This window comes from Strigops habroptila, chromosome Z (genome assembly GCF_004027225.2).
Source record: "Strigops habroptila isolate Jane chromosome Z, bStrHab1.2.pri, whole genome shotgun sequence".
Lineage (NCBI taxonomy): Eukaryota > Metazoa > Chordata > Aves > Psittaciformes > Psittacidae > Strigops > Strigops habroptila.
Window position 1 is genome coordinate 5889283 of NC_044302.2, and position 20128 is coordinate 5909410.

Below are 20128 nucleotides of genomic sequence, written 5' to 3' on the forward strand. Positions count from 1 at the left end.
CATCTTGCTCCAGCCTTTCAAATCAATGGTATCACTGGTAACAGCCTCAGCAGTAGTAGGGTGGTGAAGCCCTACAGGGTGTTGAGCACAGGTCCTAACCCACTGCAAAATGCATGTGGTAGGTCCATAGCTTTTAGCCTGATGGACCAATTGAATGAGGGACTGGGGCTTTGTCCTCCACAAAATCTGTACTTGGCCACAAAGTTGTTGCACGCCCACCTTTTATAAGCTAGCACAATGGAACTGGGCTGCAAGGCACGATGGCCTTGCAATCACGGTTGAAGCTGTTCGCATCTCAGGAGGGTTTTCATCTGCTCTCCCAGAAAACATTTCAAGGGTTTCACCAACTCAGTTGTTTATAATACTGGAGACTCCCTAAGGCTCAAAGCTAGCCTTGAAAATCTGCTTACATTTTTAAATACATGCCAAAGTGTAATCCTTGGGACAATTAAGACAAGTTAGGTAGGTAAAGGAAATAAATAGGCCTTTAGTGAGACATGGGTGAGCATCTCTGCATATTTTCTTGAACAGCCTAAATGACAAATGTTAGTCTTCATATCCCAGGTCACATCTGAGAAAGGCAGCAGATGGGTTTGTCCATTGGTGAGCAAATATTAGTCCTGGACAAAGGCACTGCTTTTTTTTCCCAGTGTACCAAAATTAGAGACCCCCCCTAGTGCCAAATAATTTTGTTCTGCCTCACTGTGAAAATTTACGGTGTTCAATAGCCCTCCACAAATTCTCATTTTATCCCTATAGTGCAGTGCTCCTGTGGTTATATGTCAGCTGCAGTAGTGGTAAACATGTATACACTACTCATTTAAGAGCTTTTAAAAGACTTCTTACTGTGCCCAGAAATTACACCTGTGCTTTCTTACTTACTCATGCTGTTGTCTTTGTTTCTCAGGCTATATTAAGCCTTTTTTCTTTTTTGGCCTTTGAAAGAGTGGGAAAGTATAAATGCCTTTAAGTCCTGGCTTTCTGTCAATGAATAAGTCATGCAGAGGGATAGAAGCAGTTAATCTGAAAAGAGGGAAAAAACACGGGTGCGTTGCAGTAGAAATGGCAGAAGATGTCTTCTGAAGACACTTGACTTTTCTGGAGCTCCGTGGTGTTAGCTGAAATCCCTGGCAGCTGCAGTGCTTGAATTCCCTGAGACGGGGACCTGTGATATTCTGACTGTGTTTTCTATCTCTAAAAATGATGAAGGGAGACAGAGCACGTAGTACCCGCAGGAGCTGCGTCAGCAGAGGGGAAGATGGATGCAAGGGTGCAAGGAGGCATTGGCCTCTAATAAACTTTTCCATTGTAGGAGAAGCTTTCAATATTAAAGATGATTTGATAGAAACCAGAATAAGAGGAGATGTGGTAAGTAGTGTAAAATACCACATCTAAAAGACTATTTGATCATGTTTGCATTATGCTACTAAACCCAGGGAATTGAAATAGAGGTCTTGATAGCCTTAGTAGTCAAATTCTACATTGGCCTTATTTGTCCGGTATTTTATATTGGAACTTTCACTCAAACAAAAGGAAAAAAAAAAAAAAAAAAAACCCAAAGAAACAAAAAAAGGAATCACCTTCAACTGCTTAAATATCTCTGACAATACAATGGTACTTTGGATGGTGTGAAGTTGCTCTGTGAAGCTCTCTGATGCAGGATATGACTGAGAAAATAACTCTTTACTTTTGAAGTAAAGGGCTGGTGTAGGGCATGTTTGGTACCTCCTCTCTGATAGTGGCAGAAGACCTAACAGTGAACCTTCACTGAATTTATCTGATGCAGCCCATCTCAGTGAGAGTCCCTGTATGTATGTGGTAGTGGTGGCTGCTGTCAGGTCTGGACCCAAGACTCAGCAGACTGCCATCTTCCATAGTTCTTAATGCGTTTTTTTACAGGGCTGGTCCCAAAACATGCCCAATTTGCCATGCCAACATTGCGTTTTACTACTAAATATCTGCTGATGCACCTTTGCTGAGAACTTCGTGTTTTATCCAACACATTTAAAAACAATAAAGCTTTTGCTCTGTATTTCACACATATTAGAAATAAGCCCTGGAGGCACCCCCATCAGGTACATTTAAATCTTAAGAAATGCCTTCCGATCTCCCTCCTGGATTTATTGCAGCTGTTCAACCTCTGACTGATTATGTCAGGAGTGATCAGCTCGTCTCCTCTCCAGCTCAGATCCTGCCTCGCCATCTCTGTATGTCTGCACCTATAAAGTGAAGTGCACTTGCGCTTCCAACTTCCGCAGAGTACCAGACAGTGAGCTGTGCTCGGGCTCCTATTAACGCCTGCAATTAGCACTGACAAAAGTGCTGTTCCCCTCACTCCCTGAAACCACACCTCCTTGATTGGTGCTTTAGAACATCCCAGTGCAGTGTAATATCTCCCTGGTAGTCATGTTTCAACAGAACAGCAAAGTTTAGTGAAGCGTGACAGTGCTCTTTTTTCTAAACCTACACTGAACATCTTTAATCAAGCTCTGCTTTTTTAAAAATAATGGGTCTAATTCTCTTTTGGCTTACAGGATATTCATGCTTGTGTAATACCACCAGGCCGAATCCTCAGCTCCTGTACACTGGCAGAGCTCTTTCAACTTCATTTAAATCCCAGGAAGACTGGTAATAGCTGAAGATGTGGGCTGCTGATTTCCAAGCTTTTCCTGATTTATGCCAGTCCAAAAGGATAATGGGTTTGAGCTTTTTTTCTTTTCTTTTTTTCTTTTTTTTTGCTATTAAATCCACACTCTTTACCTCATTTATGTCAAACAATACACAGCTGAGCAACCATTTTACTGCTTCTTTCCTAAAGTCTTGATCCCTTTCCATTCCTGCTGACTCTGTTATAAAGCTCACACACCCAGCAGCTCCTGAAAACATCCACTGATCTCCCTAAAAGCCCTCAGGAAGATCATGCCAAACTATCAGGCAAAGTTCCCTTGTGCCACTATATACACTGCATTTTTCTGTGTTCTCTAAACTAGATATTGTCTTCCCATATGCATACATACGATGACATATTGCCATGGCTAGACTGTGCTGTCTCCAGAGATCTCCCAGGAGGAAAGTTTATGAATGCTGCAGCACACCTCTGCCACAACCCAACAGAGACAACATGTCCCCGGTCATTGCGCTAGTGGGTCCTGTAATGAAGTAGTTGTGTTTTGTTCTTCTCTTTCCCTTCGTTCATTCCTGTGTTCAATAGTTATATGTCTGCTGGTAGTACCAGCATCCACAGCTCTGGGGATAGCAATAGGCAGGTAACAAAAGTGAAGAAGACAGAGACAGCATCTTTCTTCTTGGTGGTGCCAAATTTGTCTTTGGTAAGATCCTGGCCAATTTGAAATGCAAGAAAGGTGTGAACCAAGACAGAAATGTGTGGAAGGGCTGCTGGTTACAAGTCCATTCCCATGACCAGAAAGCACATATTTATATGGGCAGTACTGTGGCTTGTCTGATATTCGACTGACATTTTAAATTAGGTACAGACTCAGTGACAATTCTGCACATGGGACTTCTGAGTGCAGCATAGGGCAAATAAATAACGATGTCTGTAGCACTAGATAGAAATGATGTTAGTAACTTTCATACAGCAATGAGAAACATATATAGATATATAAACTTTTAACAAACTTGGGGTTTTATGGATCTGGAACACTACAGAATATAGAGCATGAAAGCTTTTTCAGAGGGAAAATGCCGAATACAGTTTGTACTAACTCACTGCATTCAGAGACATGACTTGTGATCTGTACTGTACCATACCAGCCATACATACCTGCAAAAAGAGTTAGACTTGTTAATTCAGGTCTGAACTATCAGTTGTTCTGTCCTTCATCTCTCTTCCCAAGGAGTACCTCTCTGCAAGGACAGAAGGAGGACAGACATGGTAAGGCAGGTACCAGAAAAATAGAGGAGTGTTTGCATAAGCTTCCATGACACGTTTCACTGTATAAAATACTAAGATGCCTCCCAATCCATTTTTGGGACTTCCACATAATGATCTCCCATAGTGGGAATCACTTCAGTACTCTGGCACTCTCAAAGCTGTAAAGTCGATTGCCCACAAAATGCTCTGCTCCTCCCAGTTGTGCTTTGATGTCTTCATTGTTCTGAGCCTCCAGGAACAGGACATGTCCCCCAGATTCAATTAAAATGCACTCCGCTTTCTGAAGTGCCTGTTTTCTCTTTTGTGTTTGGGGCTTGGCTGCACAAGGCAGAAGAATCTGGTATCGTCTTTTTTGGAGGGCAAATCCTGGCACTTCAAATATCTATGTTCCTATAGGATTATTGTCATTATTTATCATCCTGTATATGCAGTACATGTGATGGTACAAATACTTGCTCCTGACCCCACCAATGACATTAACAGTGAGAACACCACACTTTTGTGCAATTGTTTCCTCTCAACTGCTGCTCAGCTTTCAATAGTGATTCAGATGAGTAAATCAGCACAATTTTACAGGGTTCTGCAAGTGGTGACTCACTGATTTTCCAGCACTTACGACACCAATGTTTTTGTCTCCCAGCAAGAAGCTCCAACCAGCATCAATCACCCCAATCCCAGAACAAGAAGCTGAGTCCCTGCTGACACTCTGAGCAATGCTTCCCACACAGCCCTGCCCACCATGGGAGGCCGTATGAGAGGGGTAAGGCACAGGGTGAAGGCTCAAATCAACACTTATTAATAGTGCTAATTATTAAAAGCTAATGCAGTGTCATCCCTCCATCTTCTTCCCAAAGCTTTGGTTTCCCAAAAGAAATGGGCTTTGGTGTTGTTTTTAATTTTGATGTGTTTTCAAACCTACGTAAGTGCAGGACTAATCATGACTATAATAAGGTCAAGATCACTTTTTTGTTAGCTTCAGCCTGATTCAGATATTACATCCTGAGATGTAAATCAGAACTGAGATACACTGGAATAAAACTGGCTTATGTTATAGAGAAAAAACAGGCTCAGTTTGGTCTAAATTAAATTCCTGCTTGCTGAAGTGCCCATCAGTACTCCTTTCCAGGAGGCCAGGGATTCTCCAGGGCGCTAGCTGTTTTCTGTTTTGGATAAGACATATTTGCTGAAACGTGCTGCATGTTCGGAGGCCTCTTTCAAGATTCTGGTTCATGAAATCAAGTGTAGGACAGTGCCCTCACTCTCCCGGCGAGATGAGTTCATTATGGTTGAACTCGTAGAAATAAAACAGTTCTTGAAAACCACTTGGTGAATCTACATAATTAAAAATCTTTCCTGCTGGGGGTTAATGATTTGGGTAGATTAACTTGATAGTGTAATGTACAACGTCGAAATCAAGAGTGTGCATCCAGAAATACTGGTGCAGCTCTGCAATGGGAGACAATTTTAAGTAAATAACCAGAGAAAGTATTTTGCAATTAAATTAAAGATGTTTTCAAACTACTGTACTTTGCTATAAAAAACCATCATCTTGAAAAGTCAAGTTTCATTTATTTTAATTAGCGCTGTCATGAAGTATTCCGTTCAGCAAACACTGACTAACAAGCCCTTTTCCAGACACCAGTTTGAATCATGTGCATCAGAAAAATGATTGCAGACCCTTCCTGTGGTATCTTCTGGGCCCACTTCTCAGGTAGTCGAGATCAGCCTCACTTCTCCAAATCCTGATTTGCAACGGGTGAAAACAGAGGCCTTAATCTCCCTGATAGTCTCTTTAGGAGGTGATGCAAAGTCTCCTGACATTGGTTGGAAGATTCATGTTCTCTTCAGAGCAATTCACGTTCAAAGATGTGCATGCTGAGGATGAATCTCCAGTCCCTTTCACTGTCTCACACACAAGCTATTTAACTAGAAAGGCATCAGTATCAAATTGATGGAAAGCCAAAGTGATCTTGATCCTCCTTTGAGACTTGTTGTTGAATTGCAATATATATAAGCAGAGAAGCTTCTTTATTATTAATGGGATAGAAAATCAGAACCATCAAGGAAAATGATCTAAGTCCTATTAAGATGGATGAGCTGGAGTTAAGTCCATGTATTCATAACAAGAATGTTCTCTGTGACTTCTGCAAAAGCGTATTTTCCACTCAAGGAAAGACCTCACCAGGGTGGAAAAATGTTGGGGTAAATGCCACTGCCAATCCTTGTGGGCACGTGTGCAGGCAGTGCCCCATATGCCTAGGCATGAAGCTGCTTTGGGGGTATGGTCTACTCGGGGTGGTAAATCTGGGAGCCGACCTTCCTTAGGATCTTTTGCTTAAATCCCTTTCTCTGCCATCCAACTTGTTTTCACATCTGCCAAGTATTGCAGCTCCTTCTGCATGTCCAATGAGGGGATTATTTCACAGGCTTAAATCTCACTGCTAAAAAAAGAATGTTACACTCATAAATACTTGTTGTCTACACGGGGAGGCTAGTGAGGAACAAACTGAAGTGATTGTGAAAGGCACTGTCAATTCTGTAGAAATGCCTTATATTTCACGTGGCTAGCATCACATCCAGACTGCTCAAAGCAGCCTTTGTGCAGCAAAAGGTATCCTCTGGGGAGAGAGTGAGGAGCAGCTATTCTGGGCTGCCCCTTAGCTAAGTAAGGCCACGGATATAAAACCTGAGTATTCCTTTTTCATTTCATCCTGTTGCTCATAGCTAAAACCCCTTGTTCCACCTTAATGTATCCGTTCTCTCTGTTAACACCCTCTAAATACTTACAAGCTCTTCCCCCTTCCTTGCCGTTTATCCATGCTTTAATCTTGCTTCTGTATTCATTCATCATAAGCCAGTCTTTCCTGCCCCCTAACCACTGCTGCGCAGCAGCTCTGCTGGGAGCTCCCTCCAGTCCATGTGCTGCTAACAAACAGGACCAAGTACCTCTAGGAGCCTCCTAGACCATCATGTCAGGAACACCTGACCTTGGGATGTCATGTTTTCCATATGCTGCCCCCCTGCCACCTCCTGATGGCAGCCCTATGTATCTTATCCTCATTACTATCATTTTGGGAGGAATGGCTTTGTCCAGATAATACTTTTCATTTCCCCATTCAGAATCTCCTCTTCTACCTCTGCATAACTTAGCAATAAGAATTCTCCCTCTTTCCTTCTTGCCTTATAATAAGCACCAGCAAAGCTCTGCCTCTTTTGACCTCAGCAAGTGTGCACTCTGCTCCTTCAAGTGGATCCTAATCCAAACATTACATGGCTGAAAGCATTCGGGTGCTTACAGAAGCTACAGCTTTTCTCCCCAGGAGTACTAAGCAAAAACTTACCTGACAGCAGGTCACTCCCCAAACCTTTACAGCATCAGCATGACCTCTGAATAGTCTCCATCTACGCAGACTACTGCATCTGATTTCCTCTCCACTGTTAATCTGCAATCTTCTTAAAAATTACTACTATTAGCTTGTCTTTCTACTATGTTTTTCCCATGCTGAATGTTCCTAATACAGCATCTTGGCATGCCAGAGCCAGCTCTGTAGCCTCTTTACTTTGAATTACACCAGTCTACAAAATCCTCCCTTGAAGAATATCTTTCTTACTGCTTACTTTCCATACAGGTGGTGGGCAAGCTGGTCCCTTGCTGGTGTGTTTTTCAGCACTCAGAAGTAAGCTGAGTTCTAGATTTGGAGCCAAGAGGAAAGTTGCTACCAAGAGAAAGACCAGGGTGGCAGGATTTGGTTTGATTTTCTTGCCTACTCCTTAAAAAATAGTGCAATCTCTTTCTGATGGTGCGTGGTCTTAGCATCCAGACAAGTGATCTTTCCTGCTCAGTCTGCAGTACTTCACAGTTATGTCATTTCATCTTTCACTGCAAGTCTGCATTTGTTACAAAGGAGAACTCATAGCTGGAGGTACAGGGTATATGTTGCATGGACTCCTCTGAATCAAACATTGATCTCATAATCATCTGCAGTGGTGGCAATCTGGACTGAACGATTGCTTTGGCAAGCTGGACTGACTGATTGCTGTGATATCTCCTGCTCTTATGTTTCTACCCTTTCTTAGTTTGATTCTATTATGTTTCACCATCACTGGGCTATTCTGATCATTTTTTGTTCTGTTCCTAGTTCCCATCCGTGGTGTTTTTCTGTTCTTCTATTATTTTCTCTCTAGGGGGGAACCTGGCCTTCCCCTTCATCCTGCTAGACCATGACTACCTGTGTCTTTTCCTTTCTCACCACAATGAAGCTTCCAGTCATTTACACAGTCCTATATCTGTTCTCCATCTCCTTTTCATCTATTGGGAAGCTTTGACACCCTTGCTTACCATGTATGCCTGCTCTTTTACCAGGTAAGTGCTCCTTCCACTTGGCTTTCCTGGTATGACTGCCTGTTCCTCTGACCCCACGGAGCACAGGGCTTTGCCTGCTCCCTGCCTGGTGTCTCCCAAGCAAACCGCACTACTTTCCCACCTCATCACAGTTTTCAAGGCAGCTCAGGCAGCACAATTAACTCAGCTCACCCCCCAGTTCGTCTCACATACAGTGTGGTTTAACAGAGTGAAATTCAGCTGAAGACAGAAACAATTACTGCAGCTGATGTCTCCTCAGTTTCTCACATGTATCTGGAAAACATACTGCATCCAATACTCATATCCTACACTTAAAAATGAGCCATTTCTCAAGTACATAATTCTGCTGCTTTCAATGCCCAAATAGCACAAGATGATTTTTTTTTCTTTCTTCCCGAGCATGATGGACGGAACTGTTCATGGCAATGTCAGAGATCAGAGGGAGAAGAAGAAGGAACAACCAAGGAAGCAGAGCCAAGAGTGTGGGAAGGAGTCTTGGCAATAAAAGAAACCAGTGAGATGACAGTGAGATGAGCTGCGATCTAAACCCTCCCCATTCCTTGCATTTGTATACATACAGTCAAAATATATTTCAGGGCTTGAGAGTGTTTTCTCCTTTCTGGAGATCTATTTTGTCATTACTTCAGCTGACAGACACTGGGGAGAATAAAACACTTTGGTTAGCCTCAGACACTTTGCTAGGTTCTCCTTAGGTTGAAGCACAAGGATGTTTTATTACAGCTGACACCAATCAAGGCAAATAGACAAAAGTGAGAATTTTGATTTGGGATCTATGAAACAAAGGAAATAAGTGAAGCAAATTAGGACTCACAGTTCAAGGGAAGGGGTAAGTCAGTCCCAGAAAAAGGCATATCTTATCAACACCTTGTGCTTTGGGAGGAATGGGTTGTTTTACAAGGGATTCTGCAGTCTCTGAGAAGCTGCTGTAGCATGGCAAGTGCTTGGTACCCTCTCTGTTGCTGTGATTTTGTGACACAGCCAGGGTCATGGGAAACTGGTGTTAGGGAGAAAAAAAGAAAAAGAAACCATGACCTTGTCCATCATAAACGATTGAGCACTTATGAGTTCATTCCCAAGAGGATTAAACTATTGTGTGTTTGTTCCGAAGTGGCAACTATGGTTCACAGTGAGTCATTACCCCCTTTATTAACTACTACACAAGGACAGAGAGCTCTCACAAAGGTGCTATCCAAAGGTAAGAGCAACCTCTGTCCTTCCAGCAGCTCCAATCCCAGCCCCTAGTGCTCTGAATTACATCTGAATATCCTCATGGGGCATTAAGTAAAACATTGCAAGGCATTGCAGTGATTGACCTCAATGTATAGCCAGAACAGTGATAACACACCAGTCCTCAGCCATTGAGGTGTCATCAGGCAGGGGACAAATCTTAAAGCAAGATGTAATGGATTGGAGGCTGAACTTGGTTATATTGGTGGTGAAGCCCCTGCCACGAGGGGAGCTCCCCTTATGTTGGCATCAGTGGGATCAGCACAGCAACCAGCCCCACAGCGCCAGTGGGGAGTTATAACAGGGCTGGAGCAAACATCTACACTGACTTTCTCATGTGAAAAAAGGCAAGAAATTTTTGCAACAAAATGTGGAACTGATTGAAATTCAGAGTTTGTCTCAGCCCATTGTGAATTCAAGAACAGGCCCTCTTTCAAAGGAAATTTCTATGACGGTATATTAAGAAAAAACAGGCCACATTCTAGTAAAAACGGCCAGCAAGCAGGCCTGTTCCTGAGTGAGGCTTTGGTAAAATGAGCCCATTTTCCATGGCTTTGGCATTAAAAATACAGAGAAGTGCACTCTGTCAAAAGTTTGTACAGACATGTCAAAGCTGTGAATAAAGAGAAATAGGAGACACCTGGAGAAAGGCATTTCTACCTTCCTTTAGAAAAACATACCTGCTTAATATCAAGTGTCTGTTTAAGATATGGAAGGAACTTACCCACATATCCACGCACTTGGGAAGAAAAGTCCTGAGGACTACACCAGGTCGCAGCAGGATTCATCGCTCTGATTTAGTATTAAGCCCATTTGGTTTTGCCAGTGAATACAGGCATTTTTCTGTTTCACTCCCGCAGCATTAATAGCAGCAAAATCAAGTCGCCTACAAATCGTCACAGCTTGTATATCCAAACAAACCCACGTCCTAGGCATTGCTCTGCGACAGTGATTTGAGTATGGAGATTTGATTGGAAAAGAACGGATAAAGCCAAATCTCACTTTGCTTTCCTGCTGTCCGAAATTTCACCCCGCCTGTGACTAGCTTTGCCTCAGCACTTGGAACTTTGCATAACTCAAAAATAATGAGAAAAGGGAAACAAGGAAAGAGCAGTGTTCTCTCCCCTAAGCCAACAGCAGTCCTTGCTGGTGCTGAGCCCTGGGGCCTTTGTGCGACTTAACAGTGACATCCAGCGGTCAGCGAGGTCCCTCCGACATCGCCCTGCCCAGGAACACTCCCAAAGTACCTTTTCTTCTATAGAAGTAGGGATATTTGTCCATCGGCACCTTCTGACCTGGGTTAGAGCCGTTCCCTCTCGCTCGGGATGCCCTAATGCAAGCTCAGCTGCCTCCTAACAGCTACATTAGCTTGTGCCCTCAGCTCTTGTTTTAAACCCCAGAGTATAGAACAATCTTAAAATCATCCTGGTTCTCCTCAGTTTTATAACCCCAATGTGTTCACAGCATTGTGAGTATTATTCATAATTAAGCTGCTATAAATATAAAAATAAATCAAAACCCTTTTAAACATTAGATCACAGAAACTTTTCCTTCTACTAGTTATTACACTGAACACAAAAATAAGCCGTTTTCATCTCAATTTTAACATTACAGGCATATTTTTACACGACAATTTGTTTTTTAAAAAAAAAGTCTAACTGTGAAGTTTAATGATACCACATGAAGCAGCTTGTCAGTTCATATTTATATTCAAATCTGAGCTTTCACAGTTCCCAGTGTGTTTCTTTAGTATTTTGTTGAAGATATTCTGACAGTCTTTCTCAAAACTGTCTTTAGGAAAAGCAGCATAAAAACCTGCAAAGAAACAAAAAGCTTCCTACGCTTCTGGCTTGGGGTTTAGGTGCTTGAGGAGGAGACTTTTATTTCCTATACGCACACAAGGCTGATGCTCTAAGGCTCAAATGTTTGGCTGTGACAACACAGCCCTTCTGGCTGTGCTTCTCTTTTCCTATGAGCAAAGATGGGTGGTTGCTCCAAAGTCCTAGAGGAGTCCCCAGAGGTTAAAAATACAGTAACCTGAAGAATTGAAGGCTGAAGCAACCAGAGCATCACTGAATCCACCCATGGAGTTCAGGTACCAGTTTTGGGGCTCCCCTCTGCCCTTTCAGTCCCCCTCTCCTGGTTGCGAGCTATGCGTATCCAGAAGTGGGAGTTTCTGAGTGCTGCTCTCGGTGCTGAGACAAATGCAGCCTGCCAAGCACAGCTTCAACCTCCCGTGTTACAGGACCTGCCTTACCACACGTAGCAAAACCTAAGCCATTATTCATCACCTGTTGCTTTACAGTGAAAAATAAGGGTCACTTCCCTGCTGACAGGGGTTTGCAAGAGAAGGTCTTACTCCTGCCCTTGTCCTAGGTGGGGATACATCACAGAGCCTGCCCTGGCTGCTTTTATATAAAGGAAGATTTCAGTCTGCATAGTGCTTTAGTGGGAACTGAACAAGTCTCCTGTTGCTCCCCAAATCCCTTCTCCTTCTCAGCTGGTGTGGCAAAGGAAGAAGCAGGATGGAAGGAGAGGATATGCCTGAAATCACAGCTGCATCCCATGGCTGTGCAAGATGACCACTGAGGGTCAGGAAGGAAAAACCTGGTGCTGAACACTGCCTCTCATAAGGGGAGCCTCCTGTCACTTTGCACTAGAAATTCAACGTGAAACCCTTGACTTGTGGTAGAGCTTGGATGTCCCTTCAACCTGCCCTCTCAGAGAAGGTCACCCTATATCACAGCCAGTGAAAGCAGCAACCCCACTGTCAGGAGCCAGGAGACTTATTTCTTTTTAATGTAAGATGTGGAAGATCTAAAATGACTGCAGCTGCCATTGCATGAAAAAATATGTCTGCTGCCTTCAGCTTTTTGATATTAGATGTTCCTTTCAGTTTCTCCTTAGCTGACAGCTGCATTTCATGGTCTCATGTCCGCTCTAGAAACAAAAGCAACCTTTTAATCCCAGCAAGCCAGGGTGAACAACCTCTCTTGTAGCACCTCCTGATTCATGAGTGTTAATTTGTTCTGGTTTTCCTCTTCTCTCTCAGCTACACTGCAGCAGCCGGGGGACAAGGTGACCAGAGCTTGGGTCCCTCCCTCTGCATGACCTTGGGTAAGTCACTTTACTCCATCCCATGCTTTGCTGTGACAGCAGGGTGGGATATGCAGCGGTGGAGGAGGTGAAGCAACGGGTCTTAGCAGGAATCCCCCCCATATCTCCCTGTCCCCTCTTCCAGTGCTGCCCATGCTGGGCACAACATCCCACAGCCCCAGCCGCAGGAGGCACATGCTAATTCCTGATCAGCTTTTAATGATCCCAAACCCCTCTACTGACTCAGACGACAGCTAAATTTATCCCAAGGTTAGGGTGACTCTGCTATAGTGAAATCTATTTAAAGTCAAAGCAAGCACTTCAGAATAACAAGTTGTTATACAACTCCAGGGACCAGGCAGCTCCCATATTATTTTTTTAACACAAAAGGTAACATATTTCCATATTTTGTACGTGCTAATTGTTGGGAACACTGTCAGATGGTTCAGCAAATTGAAAACGACAACATCAACCTGTTCAATCCATTAAAATCTCTCCAGGATCATAAGGGACATTGTCAGCCAAGTAATGCTGGCATCCCTGTGGTAAAGCCATCTTGCTTCTTATTAATGACTGGCTTTACAAATGAGCAAATTTTTTTAGTGTGCACCACTCCATCACATCATCCAGGAGGGGCACTGGCATAGCGTAAAGAAACCCAGAGGTTAAAAGAGACTTTCACCCCAATGCAGACTTAATGAAGAGAATGGATGAGTAAAATTTAAATAGGTCCCAGGCCGCACAGCCAAGATAAAAGGTTGGGAATAGCTTTCTCCTTGTCCAAGGACCACTGCAGGAGTTTAGAGGGAATATGGTGCACATTCTGGACAAGTCTTTTGTAGGAGAAAAGTGATACCATTGTGAAAGACTCCCAAGTTTTAGCTTCAGGAGCAGCTAAGGAAAAACCAGCAATCCCAAACCTGCTGTAATTCAGCTCTGGGTAGTGATTCGGGGGGAGTTGGGTGTTTAATATCTTGACCTGGACTTTAGCTTCTTTGTGTAGAAATACAAGCCAGCTGCAGTCCAAAAAGCTGTAGGGATAAGTTAGTGCAGTGGTATGCCCAAGCCAATATACCATGGTATTTATTTCCACTAGTATTTATTATCTTGGCCATGGTATTTCCCAAAAGCAGAAAGGAGCTGTTCATAACTTCCACACCAGAATTTCCAACTAGCCGGGACTGAAGGCAGAAAAAACTGCATCTATTTTCATCCATCCTGATAGACACATCCAGAATCATTTTGCCACTGAAAATGTTGCCATAAAGCTGCTAATTCATTGTAGCCATGAGCCTTTCAACCCATCCAAAAGCTGAATGTGAGGATCCTGGTATCTTACCCAGCTCATTGTGAGCAGGGTCCACTCCTCCTCAAAGGATGGTAGCACTGGCTTTGCTGGGGACTGTCATAAAACAAACAATAGCTCATTGTCCTAACACTGACAGACCTCTGATTCAAAAATAATAATTATTTTCTTCACTTCCCTAATATTTTCTGCACTCTCTTTGTCTCTGCGATGTCCTTGCGGGTATAAAAATCTATTGGGATGGATCACAGATGGAGAGACAATATTAATTTAAAACAGTGATGGAATAATGGTTGCTACACAGGGGAAAAACACTGGGCTGTTATTTAAGATAAGAGGAAAAAATCCCATTTTTTTGTGGTTTAGGGCTGAGCACTTTTTCTCCTTCGGTATCCTGAGCTGCTTTACATTAGTGTCTCACAAGCTAAGCTGTTGTTCTGGGAATGTTGCAGACCATTAGTATTTCTTCATCTTTCATTTATGCCATCTTGTTTGCTCTCCTGGGCTGCTATAAAGCAGGCTGACATTGCCAAAGAGATTTACTGCGTGTACTTTGTATACACTTTAATTAGGTCTCCATTCATGTCTCTTACCTGACACTTACATAAGAAATCACTCATAAAGTACTAGCACGGTAAGGAAATCAATACATATCTTCAACGCACAGTGACTTTCAGGCTGAAATTAAGTGCCTTCACTTACATAGGTTGTGTCCACCTCTGCTTCGTGGCATGGAGATGTATGTGTTTGCTCTGGGAGTTGTACTGCAGCCAGGCTCAACATTTTTTGGTCAAGTAGAGGCATGAGTTGCCCCAAGCATGAGGGTCTCAGCACAGCTGGGATGGTGTATTTCGCATCTCTGCTCATTTTGACATGCGGCAGCTGCAGCCAAGGAGGTATGCAGAAATTAAAGCTTTAAACAAGGAATTGTTTCTTTTTGTCACTTCAATTTTATTTTATTAGACTTCCTGACAGCTCCAAGCTTCAGACATCAGTGGCAACGGTGGCTGAAACATAGTACTATTATATTATTGTCACTTCAATTTTTGCTTGTGTTTCTAATAGAAATCTAAATGATTAGGTGTTTAACTTTCATGCTCCACCAATGTGAGGCAGAAAAAAATACAACTGCCTATATTAAGGTCTGGAAATGGTGTTTTTCATGAAGGGATTTTCTCTCAGCTGTTGGGTTATATGACTTTATTTGTCCCTCTCTGGGTGAGAGGGGCCTCCCATTCACTGAGCAGATTATTTCCAGAGAGGAAAGGTTGGGTTATTACTTTGTTCAGGGGTGAATACTCATCTTGTGGCAGCACTGTAGCTGTGTGCCCTTGTGCATCCCAGCCAAGACCACTGCTGTCAGCAAGGCTAAGCTAGTAAGTATGCCTCTGAGGGAGTCCACATCCTAACGCCTGCTTTGTTATTCATCTTGCAGGCTTGTGAGTACAGAATCTGTAAGAAAAGGGGCTTCTTAAACTTAAGTCCCCAAGTTACATGGAGGACAGCCAATTGAAGTCTTTATTTCCAGGAAGCGGGGAGACAGATGTTGAGAACCTTACAGTTGCCTGGGCTGCTTCACTCCTGCAGGAACAGGGTGCCACCAAGTGCGCAAGACACGCATGCATCTATGGAGAAATCCAGTATCTGAAGTATAATCACCTCCAGGAAGATAATTTCTTCCATATGACATTCATAGGGAAATTTTTTAATAAATCCTGAAGAAAGATGTGGCGTATCTAAACACATACTTGCAAAAATACAAGGATGTACATTACAGCTGCAGGAGATTTTTCATTTTTCAATGATAAATGCATAGTAGAACTCAATTTACTCTTTTTTGTTTGTTTTTTAAAAGATTAACTGAGTGCATGCACCCAAACATACTAAGGAAGCATGATCAGTCATTTACTGAGTTTTCCTTCACAGCAAAACTGTCTTAATTTCATTCTCTTGTGTCCTTTTCTTCCTGGCTGCAACATTCAACTCCAGATTTCTCCTTTTGCTTCATGGCACCTTGGTAGAGTCACTTAACACCTACACTGCAAGGGGCTCCTTTTGAGAAGGGGGGAAACTTCATCAAGGGCAACAATTCCGGCAACTGGGGACTTCATGGAGACCTACAAAGCAGCCTACTTATGGAAGTGACTAAATCAGGGTTGGAAGCCCAACTTCTCGCTCCCATTTGGACTTTTCTTGGGTTAAGAAACAAAACCCTTTTTTTTTTTTTGCTTCAATGAGTGGTCCCAACACGGTGTTTCCCCCTGTAGACACCAGGCTACAAAACCTTCCCACCAAGCAGCACTATTTCATTAAATCTGAAATAATCCCACTGTAATCAACGCGATTGCTCCCAGTACAACGCACTGTGTGAAACAAGCAGCAGCATTGTTTTAAGGAGCAGAAATTCAAGACTACAATTCCTGTATCTGGACATTTAAAATCTTCATTCAAAGCTTCAGTGTCAGGGGTCAATTTTGAAAGTGTAAGCCTCCAAATCTGGAGAACTTTAGGGGGACTCCCATTCTTATAGTTCAGAGGAAAGAAATCCCACTGCACACAGGTACATCCAGTACATATCTCATGCTGGAAATTAATTTGTAAGCAGCGTAATAGTTCCATTAATAAGATTAATGCCAGGTACAGCTCTATAGATTATTGAAAAGACAAAGCAGCCTGATCCATGCAATTAGAATGAGATACCTGCATTAATTAGGATTTTCACCTGACAGTAATGGTTACATCAAACAGCTCAAGGAACTCAATCTCCTCCTCTGGTTTCATAATTCTTTCTGGTTTGCATTGTCAATAGCTTTATAAGTTTTCTTATATCATAATATTTACGAAGAATAATAGTGTTGTTTTGACAAGCAAGTGTAAAATCCTTTCTTTCTCCATCTTGGTTCTGATCTAAACAATAATCAAGTATTCAGCATCAGTTTTTGTGTTGACTTATTTCACTCTGGGAAAATCTGAGGCCTGGGTGGTGTGAAATATGGCAGTACTGGCTCACCTTGTTCAGGCACCAGCCGTTTTTCTTCTTCAGATAAAAGCAGAAACCACCACAGCAGATTTCATCATGGTTATCTGTACGTTACTCTCCACTAGGTAAATGGAGGACACTAAGCAACAACCAAGGCAGGAGATGGCATGTGTTTATAATCCAGAAATTCTACCATGTATTATAAAAAACAAAATAACACACTGTTCAAGAAGACAATGCAGCTCATGCTCACAGTGTGCTGGTGATTAGGTTTGTGTCCTTTATGCAAGGTTCGTGCAAATTTCTTGATTCTGCCAATGCAGAGCCCAATGCACAAGTATGGATGAGGCCACTGGCACCCGGTCAGTGTTCCTCCAGGGCACGTCCCTTTCTTCCAGGGAGTTTGCAATCATGCATGAGTCTTCACTTGACCTATTCTGCAGCTTTACTAGAAGAGTTTCTATAGCGTAGTGAGTAAAACACCAAGTGCCACGTCACCCTAACAACCACCCTTGGGGAAAGAAAATCACTCTGTTCTGCTCTGTTGTACTCATTCCCAATTACAAGCCAAGTATCTCAGTCATGAATGTCAAAACAGATATTATCTGGTTAAATGATACAAGATAGGAGCAGTTAAGCCATAAGCTGTCATGCACCCAGAAGTGATGACAGGAAAGCTGTCTTCTGATGGTAGGGGGAAATTAGCTTAATACTTCAGGTAAAGTGATGTCTGCTTAGCAGAGCCCCTGTTGTTCCACATTAGAGGAAATGCTGGTGGTGTTACTGTTACAACACGCTATTTATTTTTTTCTTTTTAGAAAGATTACCATGCTTTTGTATCTTTCTAAAAATATGTTGGGCCCTCCAACCTGCTGTGATTAATTTTCAAAAACCAAAGCTACAATTTAGACCAAAGAAATGCTCCGTTTTTTATCTCTGCATCACACAAACCACATTGAGTTCAAAACCATCAGTCCCCTTTGAGGGACTGGTTCACTGGTTCCCTTGAACAGCATGACCTATAAATGGTGCAATGCTCCTTTGATTTCTGTCTGTGCAGAGTTTTGGCCATCGCTAGTTATGCCCAGCTGGGAGATTAATGTGTCATTCTTGTTATGTCAGAATTACTGGCATGCTGTTCTGCTCGTTTTGCTGAGCTACAGGAGCTGATGGGCAGCACTGGATCCTCTCCAACAGAGATTAAAGGAAGTCTCAGGCTAGCTAGAATTTGGGAATCTGAGCTTGAGATTTCACTGCTGAAGCTTTCAGAGTCACCTGCTTCATTTTGCCAGACGCCAGGATCATTTCTGCCTCATCCTCTATTGTGAAGGTATTTGCTAAGAGCTTACAGATGAAAGGGGATGGCCAGGTCAGCCAAATCAGTTTACCCACACGGTCATTCCAATTTCTGACCTGTCCTACCAGGCTGCTGAACGCATTGTTTCCCTCTACCCATCAATCCATATAGCAGAAGGGGGGCTGAAGGCTGACACAGCTCTGTGCTCTGAGTAAGGGGCTCCATCCGCATACTGTGTGCAATAGCACAGCAGCATGAGGAAGGCATCCTTCCGATGGATGGGGAGATTTCCACTGGTATAATGACTTCTAGAATAAAAGAAATAACTAATACCACCCCAAAGTAGATGGATGTTGAGTCCTTCATTCAGCTTTGAAACCCCTACAGGCAGCTATGCTGAGAAGTGTCCTCCTTCCAGCCACATACCTGCAGTTTATAATGCCCTCCTGAAAACTCAGAAATTTTTTACTGAGTAGAAAGACTTGTAAGACCTTTGGACGTTTTTCTGTCTAATTAGGAAAAAAAATCTTATAAATGACAGAGGGGCTGTCAGCACATGAACTGCCACTTCTTGTGTCTTTATGCCCAAGCATTTGCAGCCTATTGGAGCCAAAAATCTAAACCCCTTGCATATCTAATATACAATTGGACAAAAAAAGCTGGAATATCAATTCTAATCCCAGATACATTGAATTTTCTAGAGACCTTGCTCTAACCTAACTTTATGAGGGTTAAATCCTGCTCTGGATATTTCCAGACCAGAAAGCATTTGGGGTCAATTTGTACATTTCAGACTGAAAGAGAAATCTGTCCTTTTGCTGAGAGCACTTTCCCTCAGGCACACAGTTAAGTGCCTCAGCAAAGGGGATTGCTGGAAGGTGCATAAGCTTCTGCATCCTGCTCTTCAACCACATTTTCATGGTATTTGGACACTCCACAGAGCCACAGAAGCTTCCCACACCAATGCAGGCATGCACCAGAGATCCACCATACAAGCTCAGGGGTCTGTGATGCTCAAACTTTAATGTTTCTCCAAGGTATATTTTAACTCTGTCCATGCTGTTTGGCAGGCAGTGAGGTATTTGGGTACCGTTCGCTTTTGCTATGTCTGAAATGCTCTCACTTGCATAAATTCGTCAGGACTGAAGATTATATTAAACATAAACTTGCAAAGGGAAATCACAGCCAGCCTGCCCTCCCCCATGCTCAGTCAAACAGACTTGCTAAATGCACAGACAAGAAACCCTTTCAGCACAAGTTCATGATTCAGTGAACCAACCCTGAAATGCAATTCCAGTCCTGAAAGTGAGATATGCTCTCATTTTACTCCCGTATCTGCAGAGTTTTACTTCTTTTCTTTTTTTTTTTTTCCTTTTTCTGTCCTCGTATTTTGTCCTGATGGGGCTTGTTCTTAGTCGCAAAGAATTATATACTTGATAAACAAAAATCTGGGGGCAGCCTGAAAGATATCTTAGGAAATCTTGAATGTTGCCAGAAGGCTTGAGGAGGAACAATTTAGCTGGCAGACAAATCATTGTAATAAGTGACCTAACAATTCTTTTATGTTTGACCATGTTGCACAGTGAAAATTGACAAAATCCTATTCCAATTGAAAATATTTCCTCCTGGTTGTGTAGGTGGTTAATCCTTAAACAGACCCAGATTTTCCATCCCATAGCAGAAGTGCTCAGCTGTAGCTGTGTGCTCATTATTCCCAGCTGGCTGGTGTTATCATTTGGTTGTTCTCATTCTGGGCTATTGTTCTAGTTCACCTTAAACCACTTACACTAAAAAAGTCTTTGAAAATGGCAGTGGCACCATTTTCTGGGTAGTTGGGGACTCAAAAGCATGAAAGCCAAATAGGCAGACGGAGTCAATCTGCAAAAGTCAGCTTAAAATCAATATGATGATACATTTCAGGTGAGAAGATGCTGAATGGCTAT

At 42.7% G+C, this 20128-nt stretch overlaps 1 long non-coding RNA gene across 1 annotated transcript in view; it reads right to left on the minus strand.

Moving 5' to 3' along the window:
- The window catches only part of LOC115601083, a 43887-nt gene extending 33211 nt beyond the window's left edge, over window positions 1-10676 (minus strand). The window contains exons 1-2 of the long non-coding RNA XR_003989224.1: window positions 10231-10676; window positions 3785-3867 (exon numbers count right to left, since the gene is read on the minus strand). This is a non-coding gene — a long non-coding RNA (uncharacterized LOC115601083). The remainder of the gene's footprint in view (window positions 1-3784; window positions 3868-10230) is intronic.
- Window positions 10677-20128: the final 9452 nt, after the last annotated feature.